This window comes from Lissotriton helveticus, chromosome 7, assembly GCF_964261635.1.
Source record: "Lissotriton helveticus chromosome 7, aLisHel1.1, whole genome shotgun sequence".
Classification (NCBI taxonomy): Eukaryota; Metazoa; Chordata; class Amphibia; order Caudata; family Salamandridae; genus Lissotriton; species Lissotriton helveticus.
This window is the reverse complement of record NC_136068.1, coordinates 1114786354-1114805741: the sequence shown is the minus strand read 5'-3', so window position 1 is coordinate 1114805741 and position 19388 is coordinate 1114786354. Positions and strand designations below refer to the sequence as shown.

The window sequence follows — 19388 nt, the reverse complement described above, 5'->3', positions numbered from 1 at the left end:
AGTCTGGGTGGGTGCTTCCTGTTCCTGCTTCCTGTTAAGCAGAACGAAGGAAGAGAATGCAGAGGACCGAGGAGCGGTGGCGGCCAGCAGGTATGTGATTTTATTTATTTTAACGTCCATCCCCCTCCCCACTAATGCTATTTGGGAGCAACCACCACTGATGTTAACCGGTAGAAATAGCACCATGTAGGGATAAAGTCTACATATATAGGCTTTAAAACAGTTTTCAAGTTGAAAGCAGGAAGCATCCACGCTCCCTAGATATTGTAATCCAGGCACTCATTTGCACCCCTCACCTTCAGTTTTGTTTTTGGGATATTGAATTCATTTGTGGTATCAGGCACCTCAGTCACCTTTAATGTCTATTGCTCAGTTCCACGTAGGAGATTTAGTGATCAATGTAAAATATATTTCTGATGGATACTTCTAACCCCCGATTCCTCGCCTTGTGAATACCCACATGTGCCAGGCTGCACCCGTAGACTTTTTCTCAACAATTCCTTTGTACAGCAGTTTGCTCTGTGCCTGATCCGTCCAGCCGCCCCAGAAGTGATGCTGGGGTCACAGTATAAACAGCTCCTCCATGTGTCTATGCCAGATCCTTTCTTTCTGTGCCTTCTGACATGGATCCGGAGCACTCTCTCTCTCTCCCTCGATTCCTGTCACTTGACAAAAAATTCTCATTACGTTTTTCCAGCTCTGAATGGGACATATCTCTGTATAAAATGATGGCGCTCAAATCCTGCAAATATTGCCACTAGCAGATGTCAGTTAGTGACCCATACAATGTACGTCCCTGGTGTTTTGGCTCCGGTCTTGACTCGAAGTCATGCAACTAATGTGCTCAAATGAAACTGAAACAACAAACCACCACTGGGTCAGGGCCCCCAACAGTAAGGCTAAGCCACAAAACTGAATGAACAAAACAAGATGCCAGTACTGTCTTTACTATTTAATTTTTATTTTCTGGACCATACAATTTGTGTTATATGGTCATGTAACACATCAAAGTTCGAATGAATCCACTATTTTATTTTTTGTCTTTTTCAAAGCAAGGATATCGGTTATTAATTCACCAATTCAATATACATTAAAACAACCTCTTCTTACTATACATATATTTACAACTTATTCACAAAAAACATTTACAATATTCACAATTAGTGTTCAAACAGTCATACCCTCAGACATTCACATTCATACAAAACAAAACAGTGTTGTTGAAACAAACTGGAATCCCAAATAAACACAGTGCGCCATATACAGTTAATTTTTCGATATCAACGGTATTTTAAAGCAAGTTCTTTCTATTACTCCTGTATTTTTTGATGGCGCAAGAAGATTGTCTACGCGTTTCGAACTCACGCAAGTCGTGGAGTTCTCATCAGGACAAATGTGCTGTGAAAAAAGGAGAACAAGAAGCCTTCCTTTAGGGTCATATCAAAAAATGGATCTATGCCTGCTACACAACCTACATTACTCAAGCCTCCATGTCTTACCTCTAGAAGCCAATAGAGCAGTCTGCTGATGTCTAGATCATCTGTCTCTACACCAAGGCCACAAGGCACCCTATGATTGTAAAAAACCTTTTATCAATCCACCACTTCATAGCACCTTAAGCACTTTCTTATGCGCACCCATTCACATTACACTTACTTTAATGTTTGTGGTCCCTTGAGCGTTTCCACCCTAGGGGGGGGAAAAATTGTTTGTGTATATTTTAGTATGATAGCCCGATAATAAGAACGATGCATATGTTAACCTTGGTTGAGGCTCTTACCTAGAGCGGGGGAAGGGTGGGTGTCCCCGTTGTGTTGCACAGCTCTCCAAATGCTGTGGAGACTGGAGCTTTTGTTCCCTGCAAAGGGAGGGTCAAGTTACTATTCAGGAACTTAATGGCGTTAGGACAACAAAACAGCGGGTGAGTGCTGGAGCCGGTTGGAGTGTGCTGCTGTGCGCGGCTCTTCCGCGGACACCGGCGCTTAGCTGACAACTGGGAGCATATCCATGGTGAGCTTCTTACCTGAAGCGGGGAAGAGGTTGATATCCCCGTTCGGCGGCTGGACTTGGCGTTCTGTCTCCGCCGCTCGTTGCAGAAGGCGATGTCTCCAGCGGCGGTTTGTAGTCCGTAGGTTCCAAATTCCTATGGAAAGCGGGAAATGAATACCAGGGCTATTTGTAGCTCGCAGATTTATCCCTTACTGGAGTCTCGACGGGGCTTACCCATACGGCGCAGTTGGTTGTTTACTGTTCGAGAAGCCAGGAATCAGTCTTGGCAGCACTTCCGGTTCCGGGATGGAATCCTGGGAGTTGTGGTTTTCTGCTCCTCTGGCATTATTTTATGCTTCCAGAGTTGATTGGTTGTCCAAACAATTGTCGAAGGTAGTTACAATTCTATATGTGATTAGGCGGAGATGTTTGCATATTCCATATTTATACAGTGGTTTGAAGGGCGGCCCTATTGTGGTGGCTTTTGGCTAGATCGTTTTCGTGGCAGGTTTACAGTGTTTCCATCTGCAGTGGCTCATGACAGGGGGTCGCATTAACCCAAATTGTATATCTCGGAAAGTTCATTAAGCCCATGAGTTGCAGTGTTAAATTTAACAATTAACATTGCCTCCTGTTTAGATAATTTCAAATCCTGGTCGCCTCCTCTTACATCTTTCTCTATCTTGGAGATCACAGTCCACAACACATCTGATTCTGTATGATTGTGTATGCGCCAGTGATTGACCAAAGGAGCAGTCAAGACATTGTTTTTGATCCGAGATTTATGTTGTTGAATGCGAGCTCGGACCTCTTGGTTTGTTTTCCCAATATATATGAGTCCACATGGGCATTTTATACTGTAGACGACATATTTGGATTTGCAGTTCGTGAAGGCGTCATGTTTCCACCCTACAGCTATATTGAGACCAAATGTAGCAGGGACCTCATGGTCCTAACGATTGAGACTGCCCAACGACTCTCCAAGGACCAATTGGAAGAAATAGGGGCTTTGGAACACGCTATTTCCACCAACCAATTAATCACCGATGCAAAAATTCTACTTGAAAAGGTAGACAAAGAAATTGGGGAATTCAGAGACCAGACAATAAATCAAAAAACGACTCAATTTGAAAAAGATCAAAAGACCTTTAATTTAGAAAAAGTGTACCCCTTTCTACAACAGGACTTCTATCTTAGACCTGAATCCCGTAGATTTCTTAACGACCATCAAGGAAGATCCCATTCTAAATGTATTACATTTTCAGATACATCTTCATCGGGGAGTAACAGTGAAGGGGAAACCACTGACCCAAGGAGAAATAACACCAGGAGAGGATCGTTTCATCAGGCACAACAAGGACAATCTTCTACTTTTTTAGGACGAGGACAAACAAAACCACGAGGGAAAATCAGATACCAACCATGGGAGATGTCCACGAGACGTCAGAATTACAAAAATTAGTACCATCACAATCACCTATTTTTAATCTCTCTTCTAAAACTTTGACTCTAGAAGAAGAAAGTGTACTATGTAAGGGGTTAACTTTTGTTCCCACAAAACGCACGGATTTTGTCCGACTGAAAACTGAGGCACTTGAATTCTGCCGCAAGGTCAGACTTAAAACTTTCTTCCTGAACAATCCGTATAACACCTCAATGGAAACAACTGGATTAAGAAATAAATCAGTGTTTTGTCCGCCACCTAACAAAATCCCAAAGGAGGTAATGATTTTTGAAAAAACTATCTTATCAGCAATTTCTGATATGGAAACCAAAAAGAACTGGGTTAAACATAACATTACTAAAAAAGAATCGGAAGCGTTAAAAAATCTGAAAAATGATACATCAGTGGTTATTAAACAAGCCGATAAGGGCGGTTCAATAGTAGTATGGGATAGGATACTGTACACCAATGAGGTCAAAAAACAGCTGGATGACATCTCCTGCTACAGAAAATTAACAAAAGATCCCACTGCTGAGTTTAAAGGAGAACTACACTCTATGATTGACGAAGGATACAGTCAAGGATTTTTGGGAAAAAAGGAAATGGAATATTTGAAAACTAAACATCCGCGAATCCCATTATTCTATGTATTACCAAAAATCCACAAGAATGATAAGACACCACCTGGCAGACCAATTGTTTCAGGGTGCGGCTCGTTGATCGAACCTGTGGCAAAATTTGTTGATTTCTTCTTGAAACCATTTATTACATCAGTAAGATCGTATGTACAAGACACGACGGATTTCATCAATAAAATATCAATGATGGAGTTTGATAAAGAAAAATCCTGGATGGTTACCATGGACATCACGTCCTTGTATACGAAGATCCCCCAGGATGATGGGCTAGACGTTCTGGAGTCAATTCTGGATGAGAGAGTGAGGCCACATAGAATTCCCACATCCTTCATTGTAAAACTGGCAATGTTTGCGCTTAAAAAAAAACTACTTTAGTTTTGACGGAGAATTCTATCTCCAAACAAGTGGGGTGGCGATGGGTTGTCCCTTCGCCCCTGAGTTGGCAGTCCTCTTCATGTCCAAATACGAGGAAATGTTCATATACTCAAACAACCCATATTCTCATTTAATTGAGGGCTGGAGCCGATATATCGATGATATTTTCTTCGTGTGGTCAGGCACAGAGGAGGACCTAGTGAAATTCTTCGATTGGGTGAATAACAGAACAGCCACCATTAAATACAGTACAAGTTACTCGAAAAGCAGGATGCCGTTTCTAGATGTGGAAGTCTACCCTCATGAAAATGGCTTAGCAACGACTCTATATAAGAAGCCAACAGACCGCAATAAAGCGCTACATTATAAAAGCAACCATCCGCGCAGTCTTAAAGACAATCTGCCATTCGGACAATACCTTAGGATCCGACGGAATTGTCTGGACAAAGAAGAATACAAAAAGCATGCTGAAAATTTGACTGATAATTTAAAACAACGTGGGTACCCCAAGAAATTGTTAAGAAAATCTATGAAAAGAGCATGGTGGACCCCACGTGAATGCTTATTGGAAAGGAAAACCAAAAAGGAATCAGAAAGGATGGTCTTTGTTACAACGTGGTGCCCAAACTCGAACATGCTAAAAAAGGTGGTCAAAAGCAACTGGCACCTATTAAAAGATCTGGACACGACGCTTAGCAAAGAGCCTTTATTTGCATTCAAGAAGAATTCTAGTATAGCTAACCAACTGATTCGGGCAGCTTTACCACAAACAACTGCACCTGATTTAAGAGCAATGTTGAGGCTACCTCCGGTTCAAGGCCACCACAAATGTGGGACATGCAACTGCTGCAGTACCACCGTGGAAGGCTCTTTTTTCTGCCATAACAATGTAGGGTGGAAACATGACGCCTTCACGAACTGCAAATCCAAATATGTCGTCTACAGTATAAAATGCCCATGTGGACTCATATATATTGGGAAAACAAACAAAGAGGTCCGAGCTCGCATTCAACAACATAAATCTCGGATCAAAAACAATGTCTTGACTGCTCCTTTGGTCAATCACTGGCGCATACACAATCATACAGAATCAGATGTGTTGTGGACTGTGATCTCCAAGATAGAGAAAGATGTAAGAGGAGGCGACCAGGATTTGAAATTATCTAAACAGGAGGCAATGTTAATTGTTAAATTTAACACTGCAACTCATGGGCTTAATGAACTTTCCGAGATATACAATTTGGGTTAATGCGACCCCCTGTCATGAGCCACTGCAGATGGAAACACTGTAAACCTGCCACGAAAACGATCTAGCCAAAAGCCACCACAATAGGGCCGCCCTTCAAACCACTGTATAAATATGGAATATGCAAACATCTCCGCCTAATCACATATAGAATTGTAACTACCTTCGACAATTGTTTGGACAACCAATCAACTCTGGAAGCATAAAATAATGCCAGAGGAGCAGAAAACCACAACTCCCAGGATTCCATCCCGGAACCGGAAGTGCTGCCAAGACTGATTCCTGGCTTCTCGAACAGTAAACAACCAACTGCGCCGTATGGGTAAGCCCCGTCGAGACTCCAGTAAGGGATAAATCTGCGAGCTACAAATAGCCCTGGTATTCATTTCCCGCTTTCCATAGGAATTTGGAACCTACGGACTACAAACCGCCGCTGGAGACATCGCCTTTTGCAACGAGCGGCGGAGACAGAACGCCAAGTCCAGCCGCCGAACGGGGATATCAACCTCTTCCCCGCTTCAGGTAAGAAGCTCACCATGGATATGCTCCCAGTTGTCAGCTAAGCGCCGGTGTCCGCGGAAGAGCCGCGCACAGCAGCACACTCCAACCGGCTCCAGCACTCACCCGCTGTTTTGTTGTCCTAACGCCATTAAGTTCCTGAATAGTAACTTGACCCTCCCTTTGCAGGGAACAAAAGCTCCAGTCTCCACAGCATTTGGAGAGCTGTGCAACACAACGGGGACACCCACCCTTCCCCCGCTCTAGGTAAGAGCCTCAACCAAGGTTAACATATGCATCGTTCTTATTATCGGGCTATCATACTAAAATATACACAAACAATTTTTTCCCCCCCTAGGGTGGAAACGCTCAAGGGACCACAAACATTAAAGTAAGTGTAATGTGAATGGGTGCGCATAAGAAAGTGCTTAAGGTGCTATGAAGTGGTGGATTGATAAAAGGTTTTTTACAATCATAGGGTGCCTTGTGGCCTTGGTGTAGAGACAGATGATCTAGACATCAGCAGACTGCTCTATTGGCTTCTAGAGGTAAGACATGGAGGCTTGAGTAATGTAGGTTGTGTAGCAGGCATAGATCCATTTTTTGATATGACCCTAAAGGAAGGCTTCTTGTTCTCCTTTTTTCACAGCACATTTGTCCTGATGAGAACTCCACGACTTGCGTGAGTTCGAAACGCGTAGACAATCTTCTTGCGCCATCAAAAAATACAGGAGTAATAGAAAGAACTTGCTTTAAAATACCGTTGATATCGAAAATATATGGCGCACTGTGTTTATTTGGGATTCCAGTTTGTTTCAACAACACTGTTTTGTTTTGTATGAATGTGAATGTCTGAGGGTATGACTGTTTGAACACTAATTGTGAATATTGTAAATGTTTTTTGTGAATAAGTTGTAAATATATGTATAGTAAGAAGAGGTTGTTTTAATGTATATTGAATTGGTGAATTAATAACCGATATCCTTGCTTTGAAAAAGACAAAAAATAAAATAGTGGATTCATTCGAACTTTGATGTGTTACATGACCATATAACACAAATTGTATGGTCCAGAAAATAAAAATTAAATAGTAAAGACAGTACTGGCATCTTGTTTTGTTCATTCAAATGAAACTGAAGGCCAAAAGGGATCGTGAGGCCAAGCTCTATGGCACAGAGGACTGTAGGAAGGCTGGGAAGGGCTGATCACGATCAAATTTGAGGGAGCGGATGTGCTCTCTGTCCCAAGGTAAGTCCTGGAGAGATCTTCATTCCACTCCAAATATTCAGGAAAGTTAAAAAAAGAAAAAAAAGCAAGTTGTCCAAACATGCCTCGCCCTCTTCCCGCCGCTCTCGCCAGGAGACGTCCTTTGGAAATTAAGGGTACACCAAGATCATGGTTATCCACCACAGAATCAACTCCTGAATCGGTGACGGCGCAGCAGATTCAAGACGTCATAGAGGCTGTGTTGCGAATTTTTGGTACCCTTCCAGAGCCCTTGGGTGTGCCTTTGGACCCAATGGATTAAAGGAGGCCTCCAGTCGGGTTACCGTCTGCAGATCCGCCTCTTTTTTGAGCCTCCAAGAAACCATTGTCCTTGACACCTCACCGGACACAGGATACAATTCTCCACCTGGCCCTTGCCTCTTTCGCCATGGCAATTAGAAGAGCAGCAGAAGTTCTTGACTGCCAGCCTACTTCTGTTGAGGTAAAAACAAATGTACTTACTACTGTTCTGCAGCAAGTGCAGACCTCTTGGGAACTGGTACTACCATTTAGTTAGGTCATCACAGATAACTTCTTGGGCTCGTTGGTGAAGCCAGGATCCTGCCCCTTTCGGTAGACAAATAGCCTGACAGTACAGACTAGCTCCAGTGCATCCAATTTTCCTCCTGAAGCACCCAACACAAGAGAGCCTTGTGGTTCATAGTTCCACCGTTTGACTAAACCCAAATGCGTTTCTGGCCATGCAGAGTCGAAACATATAAAGGTATTCAGGAAATGTATGTACTCCTATACTAGCATTGCACTTACGTCTTTCAAATCGAGCTGTCTTCTGGGGCATTACTCGCACACCCTGTGGGACATGGTGATAAATATTGCTCACAGTCCCAGATGACCTTCTTACCAACCTCTGACAAATAAGTACCTAATCTGTTCAAGCCTGGAAACTACTGTAGGGTAGTTGGTACCAGCATAGTGCTTTGGCACCACACATGGATAAGATCCACAGGCTCCTCCAGTGATGTCCAACAGTCCCTCATGGACATACCATTTGATGGCACCATTTATTTGGAGACAAAGCAGACTTGGTATTAGAGTGCTTCAAAGAAAGCAAAGCAAAATGCCCACAAATATTAACTCTTTAGACGCTTCGGAAGAGGGATGCAGCAGAAGTGGACTAAGTCATCCACTCCCCCAGAAAACCCACACACCTTTAATTGAATCACCCAAACCCTGCCCCTCCTGCATCCCGCCACTGCTAAAATTCTATAGTTTGCATTCAGTGGTGCACTGCCACCTGGTTGGAGGCTAGATACATTTTTACCACTACAGGTGGCAAAACATCACATCAGACAGATGGGTGCTATAAATTGTTTAGTGAAGTTATGCCCTGTTTTTCTGGCCTACCCCTCAGATATGCTGGCTACATCACAATGGCTTCCTGAGGACTGCCAGCTATTCTCTGACAAAACGTTCATGTTCTTTTGAAGAAGGGAGCCGTAGAGAGGGAACCTGCATCAGAGGTCAGGCCTGGCTGCTACTCCCAATACTTTCTGGTGCCAAAAAATGACAGATGACTTCATGCTATTCTAGACTTCTGCCCCCTGTACCTCTTCCTAAAGAAGGACAAGTTCAAGATACTCATTTTGACTCAAGTTCTATCTGCCCTGGATCCAGGTGACTGGATGAGGACTTTGGATTTGCAGGATGCCTATTTCCACATCCTGGTCCTGCAATTCCACAGACACTAACTGTGGTTTCATAAAGACCGTGAGCACTTAGAGTTCTCCGTACTCCTCTTTGGCCTCACCAGTGCCCCTCAGGTTTTCATGAAAGTGATGGTATTGTTTGTTGCCTGTATGAGGAAGTTGGGAATGCCATTCTAGGTGTACCTCGATGACTGGTTGCTGAAGTGAGCTCACCTCACACAGTTGTGAACCTCCAGAGGTTGGTTGTCATCCCTAGGATTTACCATCAACGAGCCAAAGTCACACCTAACTCGTTCACGTAGGCTGCCTTTCAATGGAACCATCCCAGACATGGTGCTGTTTCGAACCTTCACTCTGCCTCAATAAGGCCAGGTTAAACTGGGTATTATCCTGATGTTTCAACCATTGATCTGGGCCTCGGTAAGAGTGGTTCAACGGCCTCTTGGCCTCCTGTTAGTGAACTGTGTCAGGTATCACATGTGGGCTCTGCAGCGAGTTCTGAAGTCTCATTGGGCTTAGCACCAAAGGATTTTCAAAGAATCCATCCAGGTATCAGAGGAGACTGCGAAAGATCTGCAGTGTTGCTTGCTGGACCGCATTTGAACAGGCAGCAGACCCCTCTCCCTACCCCACCCAGAACTAATGATGCATCAATGTGGGGTTGTGAAGGCCATCTTAAAGATATGGAGGTGAGAGACTTTGGCAAAAAACCCTCTCCACATCAGCCTTTTGGGGACAATTTGCCTGACACTAAAGACTTTTCTCCTGTCCATCAAGGGAGGCTTGGGTTGGGAATAGGTGCATGGTCTAACATACAGCACCACAGCCATGAGGTACTGCAGCAAGAAGAGGGGAGGTGGGAGTCTTGTGCCAATAAAAGAAACCAAAATATGAACATTACAAATTCAGTTCAAACAAAACAAAATAATAAGACCCAATGCATTTCGGGACTCTGGGTCCCTTCGTCAGGGGTAATTATTTACACAAGGACAACGTGCAAAGCGGTATCTAGATGAACTATATTCCAAATTGCATGTTCAGTAGAATAATTAACTGTGGTCACGGGGTCTCAGGTACCGTATTATTGGTGTTCTGAACGAAGTGTCACTAGTAAAAAGTTAAGGAATAGGGACGCGAAGGAGTGCCAGTGGCGTTCCAAGCGGTGGTGTTTACCACACACCATAAAAACCGGCCTGATCAAAATCTCACGGAGATGTGAATGTGCAATGAATGGGAGTCTTAGGGGGTGGCAGCAACCTGCCAGGCTGGACCAGTATAGGAACTACAACCTGGAAACACCCCGAATGGAACACGCAGGAACAATATACAAGAATCCAGCGCCTAATGCGGGTAACACCCAGAATTTAGACACACGGGCAATATGCACCAGAATCCAACGTCTTGTCCGGGAAACAGCGGCCTCTCTTCCTCAGTGTACACCTCCCACGGGAGCCATACTCTTCTCTTGCCAAACCACCAACACCGTCCTGAGAGTTTCCAAGGCATTTCTTCCTGTCTCTACCTCTCATGCCCAAAGTTCTGAATAAGATTTAGAACGACCAGGCTACGTCATCCTAGTGGCTCCAGATTGAGCTAGGAGAGTGTGGCATCTGGAACATTGGCTTCAAGAGGATCAAATATCAAAGAAGGGAGGTAAAAGTGTTTAATGCGAGATGCACTCTGCTTCCAATACATAACCTGAAGGTAATTGCACGGAGTGCACCTGCGCCATACTCTGTGGCTTATAGTCTCTTCACTAAATTATATTGAGGCCCTCACTGACCACTTTCCTCAGTTTTGTGTTACCTGACCAGCCATCTATGTTGAAATCACCTGTTGTGATGAGCTTTTAAAAAAAAGGTTAACCCATATGTTTCCGCTGAAACCTTTTGTAATGCCCCAAAGGGATCTGAATTTGATTCTCACATTTCTAACATTCAGGTCAGTTGAAATAAAGTCAACTGTGCTACCGACCCTGAAGGCAGTTTTTCTTATTACAATCACCTCAACTTGTTGCATCTAATAACTATACCCCATCTTCTTCGTGAACAAGCTAGTGCTGCAGACTAAGGCGACGTTCCTTCCGAAAGGTGTCACACCCTTCCAAATTGGGCAGTCTATCATTCTGCCTGCATTCTTATCCCTCCTCATCTATCCAAGGAGGAGCAAAGACAGCTTCGCTTATGCCCTACGTAAGCTCTGAATTACTACACTGTGTGCACCAGTGACCATCAGGTGAACAATTAGCTCATCTTGACGTTCTTTGGAACAAAGAAAGGAAAAGCAGTACAAAAACTGACCATCTTGAGATGGACTGTCCTTTGTATGAAGATCCACTACAGACTGGTTATGAAACAGCCTCCAGAAGGCTTACTAGCTCATTCCACCAGAGCCAAAGCTGCTACCACTGCATCGGCAGCAAACCACCACGTGGCTAGCGTGGAGACTCTTGGAGACTGCTTTTCTGAGGGGTCTTTCCACACGGCTGAGGAGCTGGAGACAGACAGTGGTGTACCAGGCACCCGGTTTTTAACATACAGGGCCCTGACACTGTGTGAACACTGTGTGAGGCGTAAGAGCCGGAACCCCCTGTACATAATCTACTACAGGCCTTGTTGATGTTTCATCAAGGAGTCCACCTGCTCTCCTGGCTGTACAGAACTGCACTTTCCATGAGGTAGATGACTTGCCACATTTGCAGGACGGATGGGAAACTTTGCTTTGTAGGGCTTTCACAGGTAAGGAGTGGGACCAAGCCCTAGAACACTCATGCAAGTACACCCACAACATGAGATTTAAATTTAACAATTTAATTATCTACTTGCTATATACCTTGCACCGCACAGACGGAATTTCATGGTACACACAATGGACTTCGGCTGTCCGACGTGCTCCCTGGTTGATTCAGACTTATTTCATATGGTGTGGAGCTGCCCAATAATTGAGCGCTTTTGGATGCAGGTCACGAGAGACCGGGAACATACTCTAGGCAGTCAACAACTTCATACAGCCGGTATAGGCCTACTGGGGCTCTATAAAAAGTGACAGGAAAAAAAAGCAGGCAACAGAATTCTTGACTTGGCTCTAGGAATAGCCCGCAGAGACGATGCACATCACTGGAAGTTACCTCTTGATCTCCCACACAGCTGATGGAGAAAGGAGGTGAAAACCTGGGCCTTGGCAGAAGGGGCTGCACGGCACGCCAAAGAATACAGAAGGATGCACATGCGACTGCTTGCAGGCTTGATAATCCCGGTACTTTCTCCCTTGACGCCCCGCTAGCCTATCCTAACTGATGTGATATGGAAGATAGATCTGAGGATCCGGATCCTGCCCTCGGCACACATCCCTATGGGGAAATACATTATGCAAACTTTGTGTTACAAGTTGTGTTTTCTATTTATTTTTCTTAATTGGATGTAAATTTATAGTGGAAAAGATTGCATGTTGAATAACATTTATCCTGTAATGATGGGGTCAAATATATACCAGAACTGCTAGCGCATGAATGCCTGGAACATTTTGATCAGTGCAGGTATGATGGAATGCTTAACAAATGAGTCATAGATCTTGTAATGTAAGCCTATGTGTTGACATGCATGCTGTATTAATTGCAAAACCAATAAAAGATAAATAATTTAAAAAAATACCATGCCACCACATGGGCGTCAATTCACACATATACAAAACACCACTACCTGGACAGCCAGGTCCGGCGGGAGGAGCACTTAGACAATGAAATCATAAGTGACCAAATTGGCAGTGGTATTCCACAGACCCACCATTGGTGGAGCTACTGCTTTGGTATCTATTCACAAGGGGAGGCGTCTGCGGTTGGATAGAGAATCCACCAGGCAGAGCATTAGCGAAGGTAGGTAACTTGTTTACTGTGTAGAAATGTAGGCATAAAAATATTGACATAAAAACTGAAAAGTACTGATCATTGTTTGTGTACTCCAATATTTTAGGAAACAGAATTGTAGAATACTCTTATTTAACCTCATCCGTGCTCATGACGAGCTCAGCTCATCATGAGGCACGTCGCGCTGTGCTCATGATGAGCTGAGCTCGTCATGACCGTTGCGCCGCGCCAACGCGGGGATAATTCCCCTGCTGTGGTGGGCGTTCTAAGAAACTGGCGTGGTCATGACGAGCTCAGACCGTCATGAGCACAGTGCCACCGTGCTGTATGACGAGCTGAGCTAGTCACGAGCACAGCGGCCCTGCGCGCACCTCCCTCCCCCCAGCACAGCGGGGGAATTAGCCCCGCGGGGAAGGGGTTAAAATAGAAACAAAAGTGGACAGGGCAGGGAAGTGTGGCGTAGTGTAAGTTACAAATCGGGCATGGGGCATACCCACCCCAACATTTTATGTAATCAAATTCATTCCACAAAAAGACCCCCCACAGCAGCAAATTACTAGTAATTTACCCGCATTTTAATCCTATTGGAGATGTCAGGCACCCAGAGTGTTATGCGTATATTCACTCATCCTCCCTACCTTTCTGCTGCCCAAACAGCATCTGGCCAGAGACAACCCCTGCCTCAAGCTGTACACAATAGGACTATATTTTGCATTGTAGAACCTTGGTTAAGATGAACTATTTACTGGTTGCAATATACTGGTCGCAATTAGGGATTAGAATTTTTGCAACCAGTAAATAATCTTCCAAACTAACTAATGTACAAATATGTTGGTATGGAAAGTACAGATCTGTAGTGGGTTGCAATCAAACCTACCCTATTAATATTCATGAGATAGAGTGAGTCACAATTTGCGACCTAATTGGAATTAGAGTCCATTACAGGGATCATAGCCTTCCGGGGTCAGCAGACAACCATGCCTTTCATTAAAGTAAAAAATGTTTTATGAATACAAATGCAGCCCGTTTTCTTAAACAGAGATAGGACTGCATTTAAAAATAAATGTTTGCCTATTTTCAAGATTGTTTGAGAGTTGGCAGTGGTTCTATGGATCACTGCATACTCAAAAAGGGGGAACAGGGCCCCGTGGGTACCTTTTTCTTTGTGGGTATGAATTACCACCCTATCCTTGGGATCTGTAACATTCCAATGGTTTAGGATCCCCTATTTTGGTCCTAAACCATTGATACATATCAATAGGAATTGCTATTTGAAAGGGACCACTGCGGCGTGCGCCTTCCAAACAGCAATTTCTTATCCATTGCTAAACCCAAGTTAGGAGTCAGAAAAAAGTAACTGACTCCTAAAATGGGTTTAGTACATTTAAGAAAGCATTTATGCAGTTGCAAACTCCGAACTTGAGTTCTTATAACCAAAAAAGATGCTTTGTAAATCTGGCCTCTAGTCCTTCCATTCCATACGTTATGATACGATGACGTGTATGTGATCGATCTAAACTTCTTTTCTTTTAAATACGGTAGTAACTCCTAATCAGCAAAATAGTTTAGTTTTTATGCTCTTCCCAGAAGATGCAAATTGGTTATTGAAGCCTTGGAGGTCTGATAAGTTGCTCCACAGCTTAGATGCTTTTGTTAAAAATAAATTACCAGACGCTGCTTTCTTTTAGTTTGAAGTGACCAACATAAGTTATGTTGAGTGATGCTTTTTAAAAATAATTATAAGCATATCTATAAATTGCCTTCAGCGTAACGCAAAGAATCCTATAATCCACACCGTCAATGTTACCCTATTTTCACTTGTGCCAACCGTTCTCCCCGGATACATACCACTTCCCAGTTACTTTCAACACCCTGCTCCTTCCTGCAAAAGTCGTATTTATATGCTATGACCAAAGGTGTTACTGGCTGTCGATAGATCCAGCAGCATGTGAAAAGTGGACCTTCCACCATCCAAGATACTAAAAATAGTTTTCTGCATATTGAGCAATCCTGCCTCTGTCTAAAATCCTGATGGCCACTTTTCCAGTCATGTGATTTTGTTCAACAAAACACGCAGCTTTGGAGATGGATCAGTACTGTTTGGGATCCTTTGAATCCAGTACAGGTTATTCTTTTTTTAATCATGTAATCTAGAATTCGTTCAATGCACACGGTACACATCCACATTTAGAATCAAATCTTACGATAGACACGTTAACATGCACCAAGAGACAGGCCAGCTCTTAGCTACACAGCTCAACAACTCGACATGGCATGGATTTCTAGGCCACTTTGGTTTATACTGGTCGAGGTACATTAATCTCATCCTCAGAAATCTCTCTAAAAATGTTCACTCCAGTCCGCAGATGGAACAGTTTCATTCATTAACAGAACCAGATTAACAATACACTTATGGTTATTGAATAGTTCTTGTTTGGAATTTTTTAATAAGCTCACTTAGTCTGTGGGACTGCTCTCTAGTAAGTGCGCCTAATTTACTTTGCAGACTTCAAGTTTTCATTACTTTCTGACATATCCTAGTAGCTCTTCTGAGCTCTCCTCCTAAAGGGTGCAGTTCATCTGAGAACCAGTTAGAGGTATTTGTCTTATTAAATGGCTTAAGCCTTCCAGACTGGATTTGTCACACATTTTTGCAGGAAGGTTGCTGTACAGTGTTTAGGAATCGTGTGTCAATTTGACAACCAAGCTGTTTGTCCACAACATACTCATTCAGGCTCAACAGCGTCAAAATGTTGATCACTCTAAATGTTTTAGTGGCCCCAACCCTTTGATTATTCGGAGGCTTCTTAGGATCAATCTGAATAGAAGTCACCTCATGACCATACCTTTTGACTGAACTTAATTGTTGCTCACCTTGATATGACAGAACAATATCCAATCCAGGATATGTCCGAAGTTATGCGTGGTCTCCATCACATACTGCACAAAGCCAGGTTTCTCCACAAATCTTTTATTGGTATACATTTCTTATCTCCAAGCCAGAAATTAAAATCCAAGAACCACATTTGTGTATGGTTACCAATTGGGATTGGATTCTTGTAAAACGTTTACTCATAAACACCTCTTTCCCCTTAGGTGGACGATAAGCTACAGCACCCATTGTTAGTGAACCAATCACCACATGTTGTTCATATCGTTAGGTGTCCCCCAAGGATCCTGCCTATCCCCTACCTTGTTCAACCTAGTTATGGAACCTCTCACCACCTTGCTAAAAGCATCCAATGTACATTTTCACATGTACGCCGATGACACTCAGCTATATCTCAAACTACAATCCCCCAAAGACATTATGCGTCTGAACTCAACGATCAGAAACACCCAATCCTGGCTGGCCGATAACCACCTCAAACTCAATGCTATGAAAACTGAGTTCCTTCTGATCTCACCGCCCGCGAAAATCTCTACCACTCAAACCTGGCTTAAGCACCTAACTGCACTCAATGTCCAACCGACCATCGTGGATTCAGCAAAATCTTTAGGCATAACACTTGACGCCAATCTCAACATGCAGCAGCATATCAGCAAGGCAACTAAGGGAGCGAACTTCCAAATAAATACCTTGAGGAAACTTAAACCCTTCCTCCCAGCCAAGGACTTCCAAACTGCAGTACAAGCACTAGTCATCCCTTGCATAGACTACGGCAGCATCGCCCTCTGCGGTCTCCCCCTAACTACAACTGCACCCCTAAGAGCTTCGCTAAACGCAGCAGCGTGACTCATCACTGGATCTAAAAAACATTCACATATCTCCCCTGACATTAAATCCCTGAACTGGCTGCCTTTTGAAGCCAAAATACATCTGAAAATTGCCTGCATGACGCACAAGGCTATACACTCGAAATCACCCGGCTACCTCACTCAGAAGTTGACAATTTCCGGCGGGTCCAGAACCACCAGAAATACAAACAATCTTCTGCTGATGCCTCAAAGATTCCGGAAGGAAAAAACTTACAAACGCTCCTTCTCAGGAATGGCGCCTAGGATCTGGAACTCACTCCCTCCTGAAACGAGGCTCATCTCATCCACTCTTCTTTTTAAGAAAGAAGTTAAAGCTATCCTCATGGCTAAATACACGTGAACTACTACTCTTGATCTTTTAAGACTTTGCGTCGAGCTTTATTATTTGTTTGATCCCTTTGCACATGTGTTTTACTTGTATTATTGACCTAACCGATTGTTCATGCTCCCTCTTATTTGTACTACTGCATTGACCTACCCTACCTTACCTTACCCCCGTCGAGCTATATTATTTGTTTGATCCCTTTGCACATGTGTTTTACTTGTATTATTGACCTAACCGATTGTTCATGCTCCCTCTTATTTGTACTACTGCACTGACCTACCTTACCTTACCTTCCTTACTATGCTCCCTCGTGTACCCACCCTACCACTCATTTATGCCTATGTAAAGCGCTCAGTTATCTGCAAAGATCTTGTTCGCGCTATATAAAACTTTCAAAATAAATAAATTAAATAAATAAATATAAGGCTGTGGTAACCTTATATATTTGATCCACAGTTAAACTCACTCTATAAACTATTGGAACACCTTCACTGTTCCCTTTGGGTCTCTCTTCCCTTAATATCCCAGAATTGTGTGGGACTGCAAGCAGTAGAATTGAACCGGATGCTTAGTCAAGCCACATCTCTGCAATAAAAAGTAAATTGATTGTTTCCTACTACAATGATATTACTTAGAGCACCAGAGATATGACAGAAGTACTGTCTTCGGCACCAAAAAATAATGCAAAGACAATTTTCTCAGTAAAACAGATATCCCTTCCAGAAGGTCGAATTACACAGGCCGTAGGGCTGTGCAGCGGTGAGAGTAAGTTGGGGTACAGTAGAAGGGATAGCATGGTGCAAGGGCCTGACCTCCCACTTATTTCATTTTAGGAAGTGCAACAGTGCCTTCTAAAGACCTGGCCTCCCTACAAAACAGTACAAAATAATACATTCCTTGTGAATTTGGAAAAGGAGTGATGGACATTCGAACTCCCAACACTTCAGAAAATTCAAATGATTCCTGGTTCAGATGAAAAGCTGTGCTGGGCTTAGTTCCCCTCGTTCACATCTTAAATAGTGTATAAAAATATAGTTGCTCAATTTCTCAATACATAACGCAGAATACATCAGTTTGTTCTTTTTGGTCAGAAAGGATACATCGATATACAAAATAAAATGGAGCAAACCCCTTTTATTCTAGTCCCCATTGTGTAAGCAGAGGACCCAATGCAAAATAAAATTGCTGTTTTTTGCACCAATAAAAAGGCTACATAACCTGGCCCCTATTGTAGAATCAGCAATGTTCTACAAATGAATATTCATACAACTGAAATTAACTTATGGGAACTGATGGAAGCAAAAGTACCTCCATATGTTTTTCACCAGGTGCAACGTAAGGAAAAACATCACCAGTCAACCTTTTAAATTTAACACTGGAAAACTTTGCTATCAAGAAATTGATGCAATACAAGTTGACTGAATCCCCTTTTCGGTGTGCATAGTCCCTAAACATTTCTACTGAGTAAAAAATAAAGTACACGAATGTCACTGCTATTTGTCAAGTATCATGGACCACACAAAAGCAGGAGGTCTTTGTTATATCCTATGCCTTTAATTCTGCACCACATTGCCTGCCAATGTACTAATTTCATACCCATGTTTTGGGGGGAGTAAACATAGCTTGTTAAGAAGTACGGCACCATGATGTGACTTAAGGAAGTAGCTAGTAAATATAAATGCCCTAACTTGAAACATACCTTTAATCACGCCGAGCATACGCATTGGACAAACCTGATCGGATCCTCCTTAGTAGAGTTCCTTCCATTCTTCCGTCCATTAATTCACCCTTCCATCCATCAATCTGTAAGTACGTTTTACATGTATTGATCTTGTTTTTGCCCTAGTGACAGGCACTGTGAGTAACCAACATTACCTTGAGCCTCAACTCTAGAGCTCTCAGTCATGGTCCGTTATCAACAGAAATCTGTTAACGAGTCATGATTGAGAGCTTTGGCAATTGAGCCTAAAGCCATTGTGATTTATCCCAATGCCTGTCACTGGGTTTGGTTCTCGGTCCGCACCCCTCCACTGTTGAGGGGAGGAGAAAGAGAAAAAAAAATATCACTTACCTTTTCGCCGGCACCCGGCTCACCTCAATCTTGTTCAGCTTCCTTCTTCCTGCAGTCCCGACAACAGGAAGCTCCGGCTCCCAGGCTCCCCTGAGGGGTAATTTCAGAGTAGGCCAGTGTGTGGGGAGGTGTACCCACAGGCAGAAGCAACCACAACAGGCAATGAAGGCAAAAGTGCCACCGGCTCACCAAATATGTCCCTGGAATTGTAGCATCTAGAGAGATTATGCAAATGGCTCTGGAATCAG

The 19388-nt window shown here is 43.3% G+C and overlaps 1 protein-coding gene across 2 annotated transcripts in view; it reads right to left on the bottom strand.

Moving 5' to 3' along the window:
• CPSF4L (cleavage and polyadenylation specific factor 4 like) overlaps positions 1 to 19388 on the bottom strand; it is a 228903-nt gene that overhangs the window by 1437 nt on the left and 208078 nt on the right. The window lies entirely within an intron of this gene.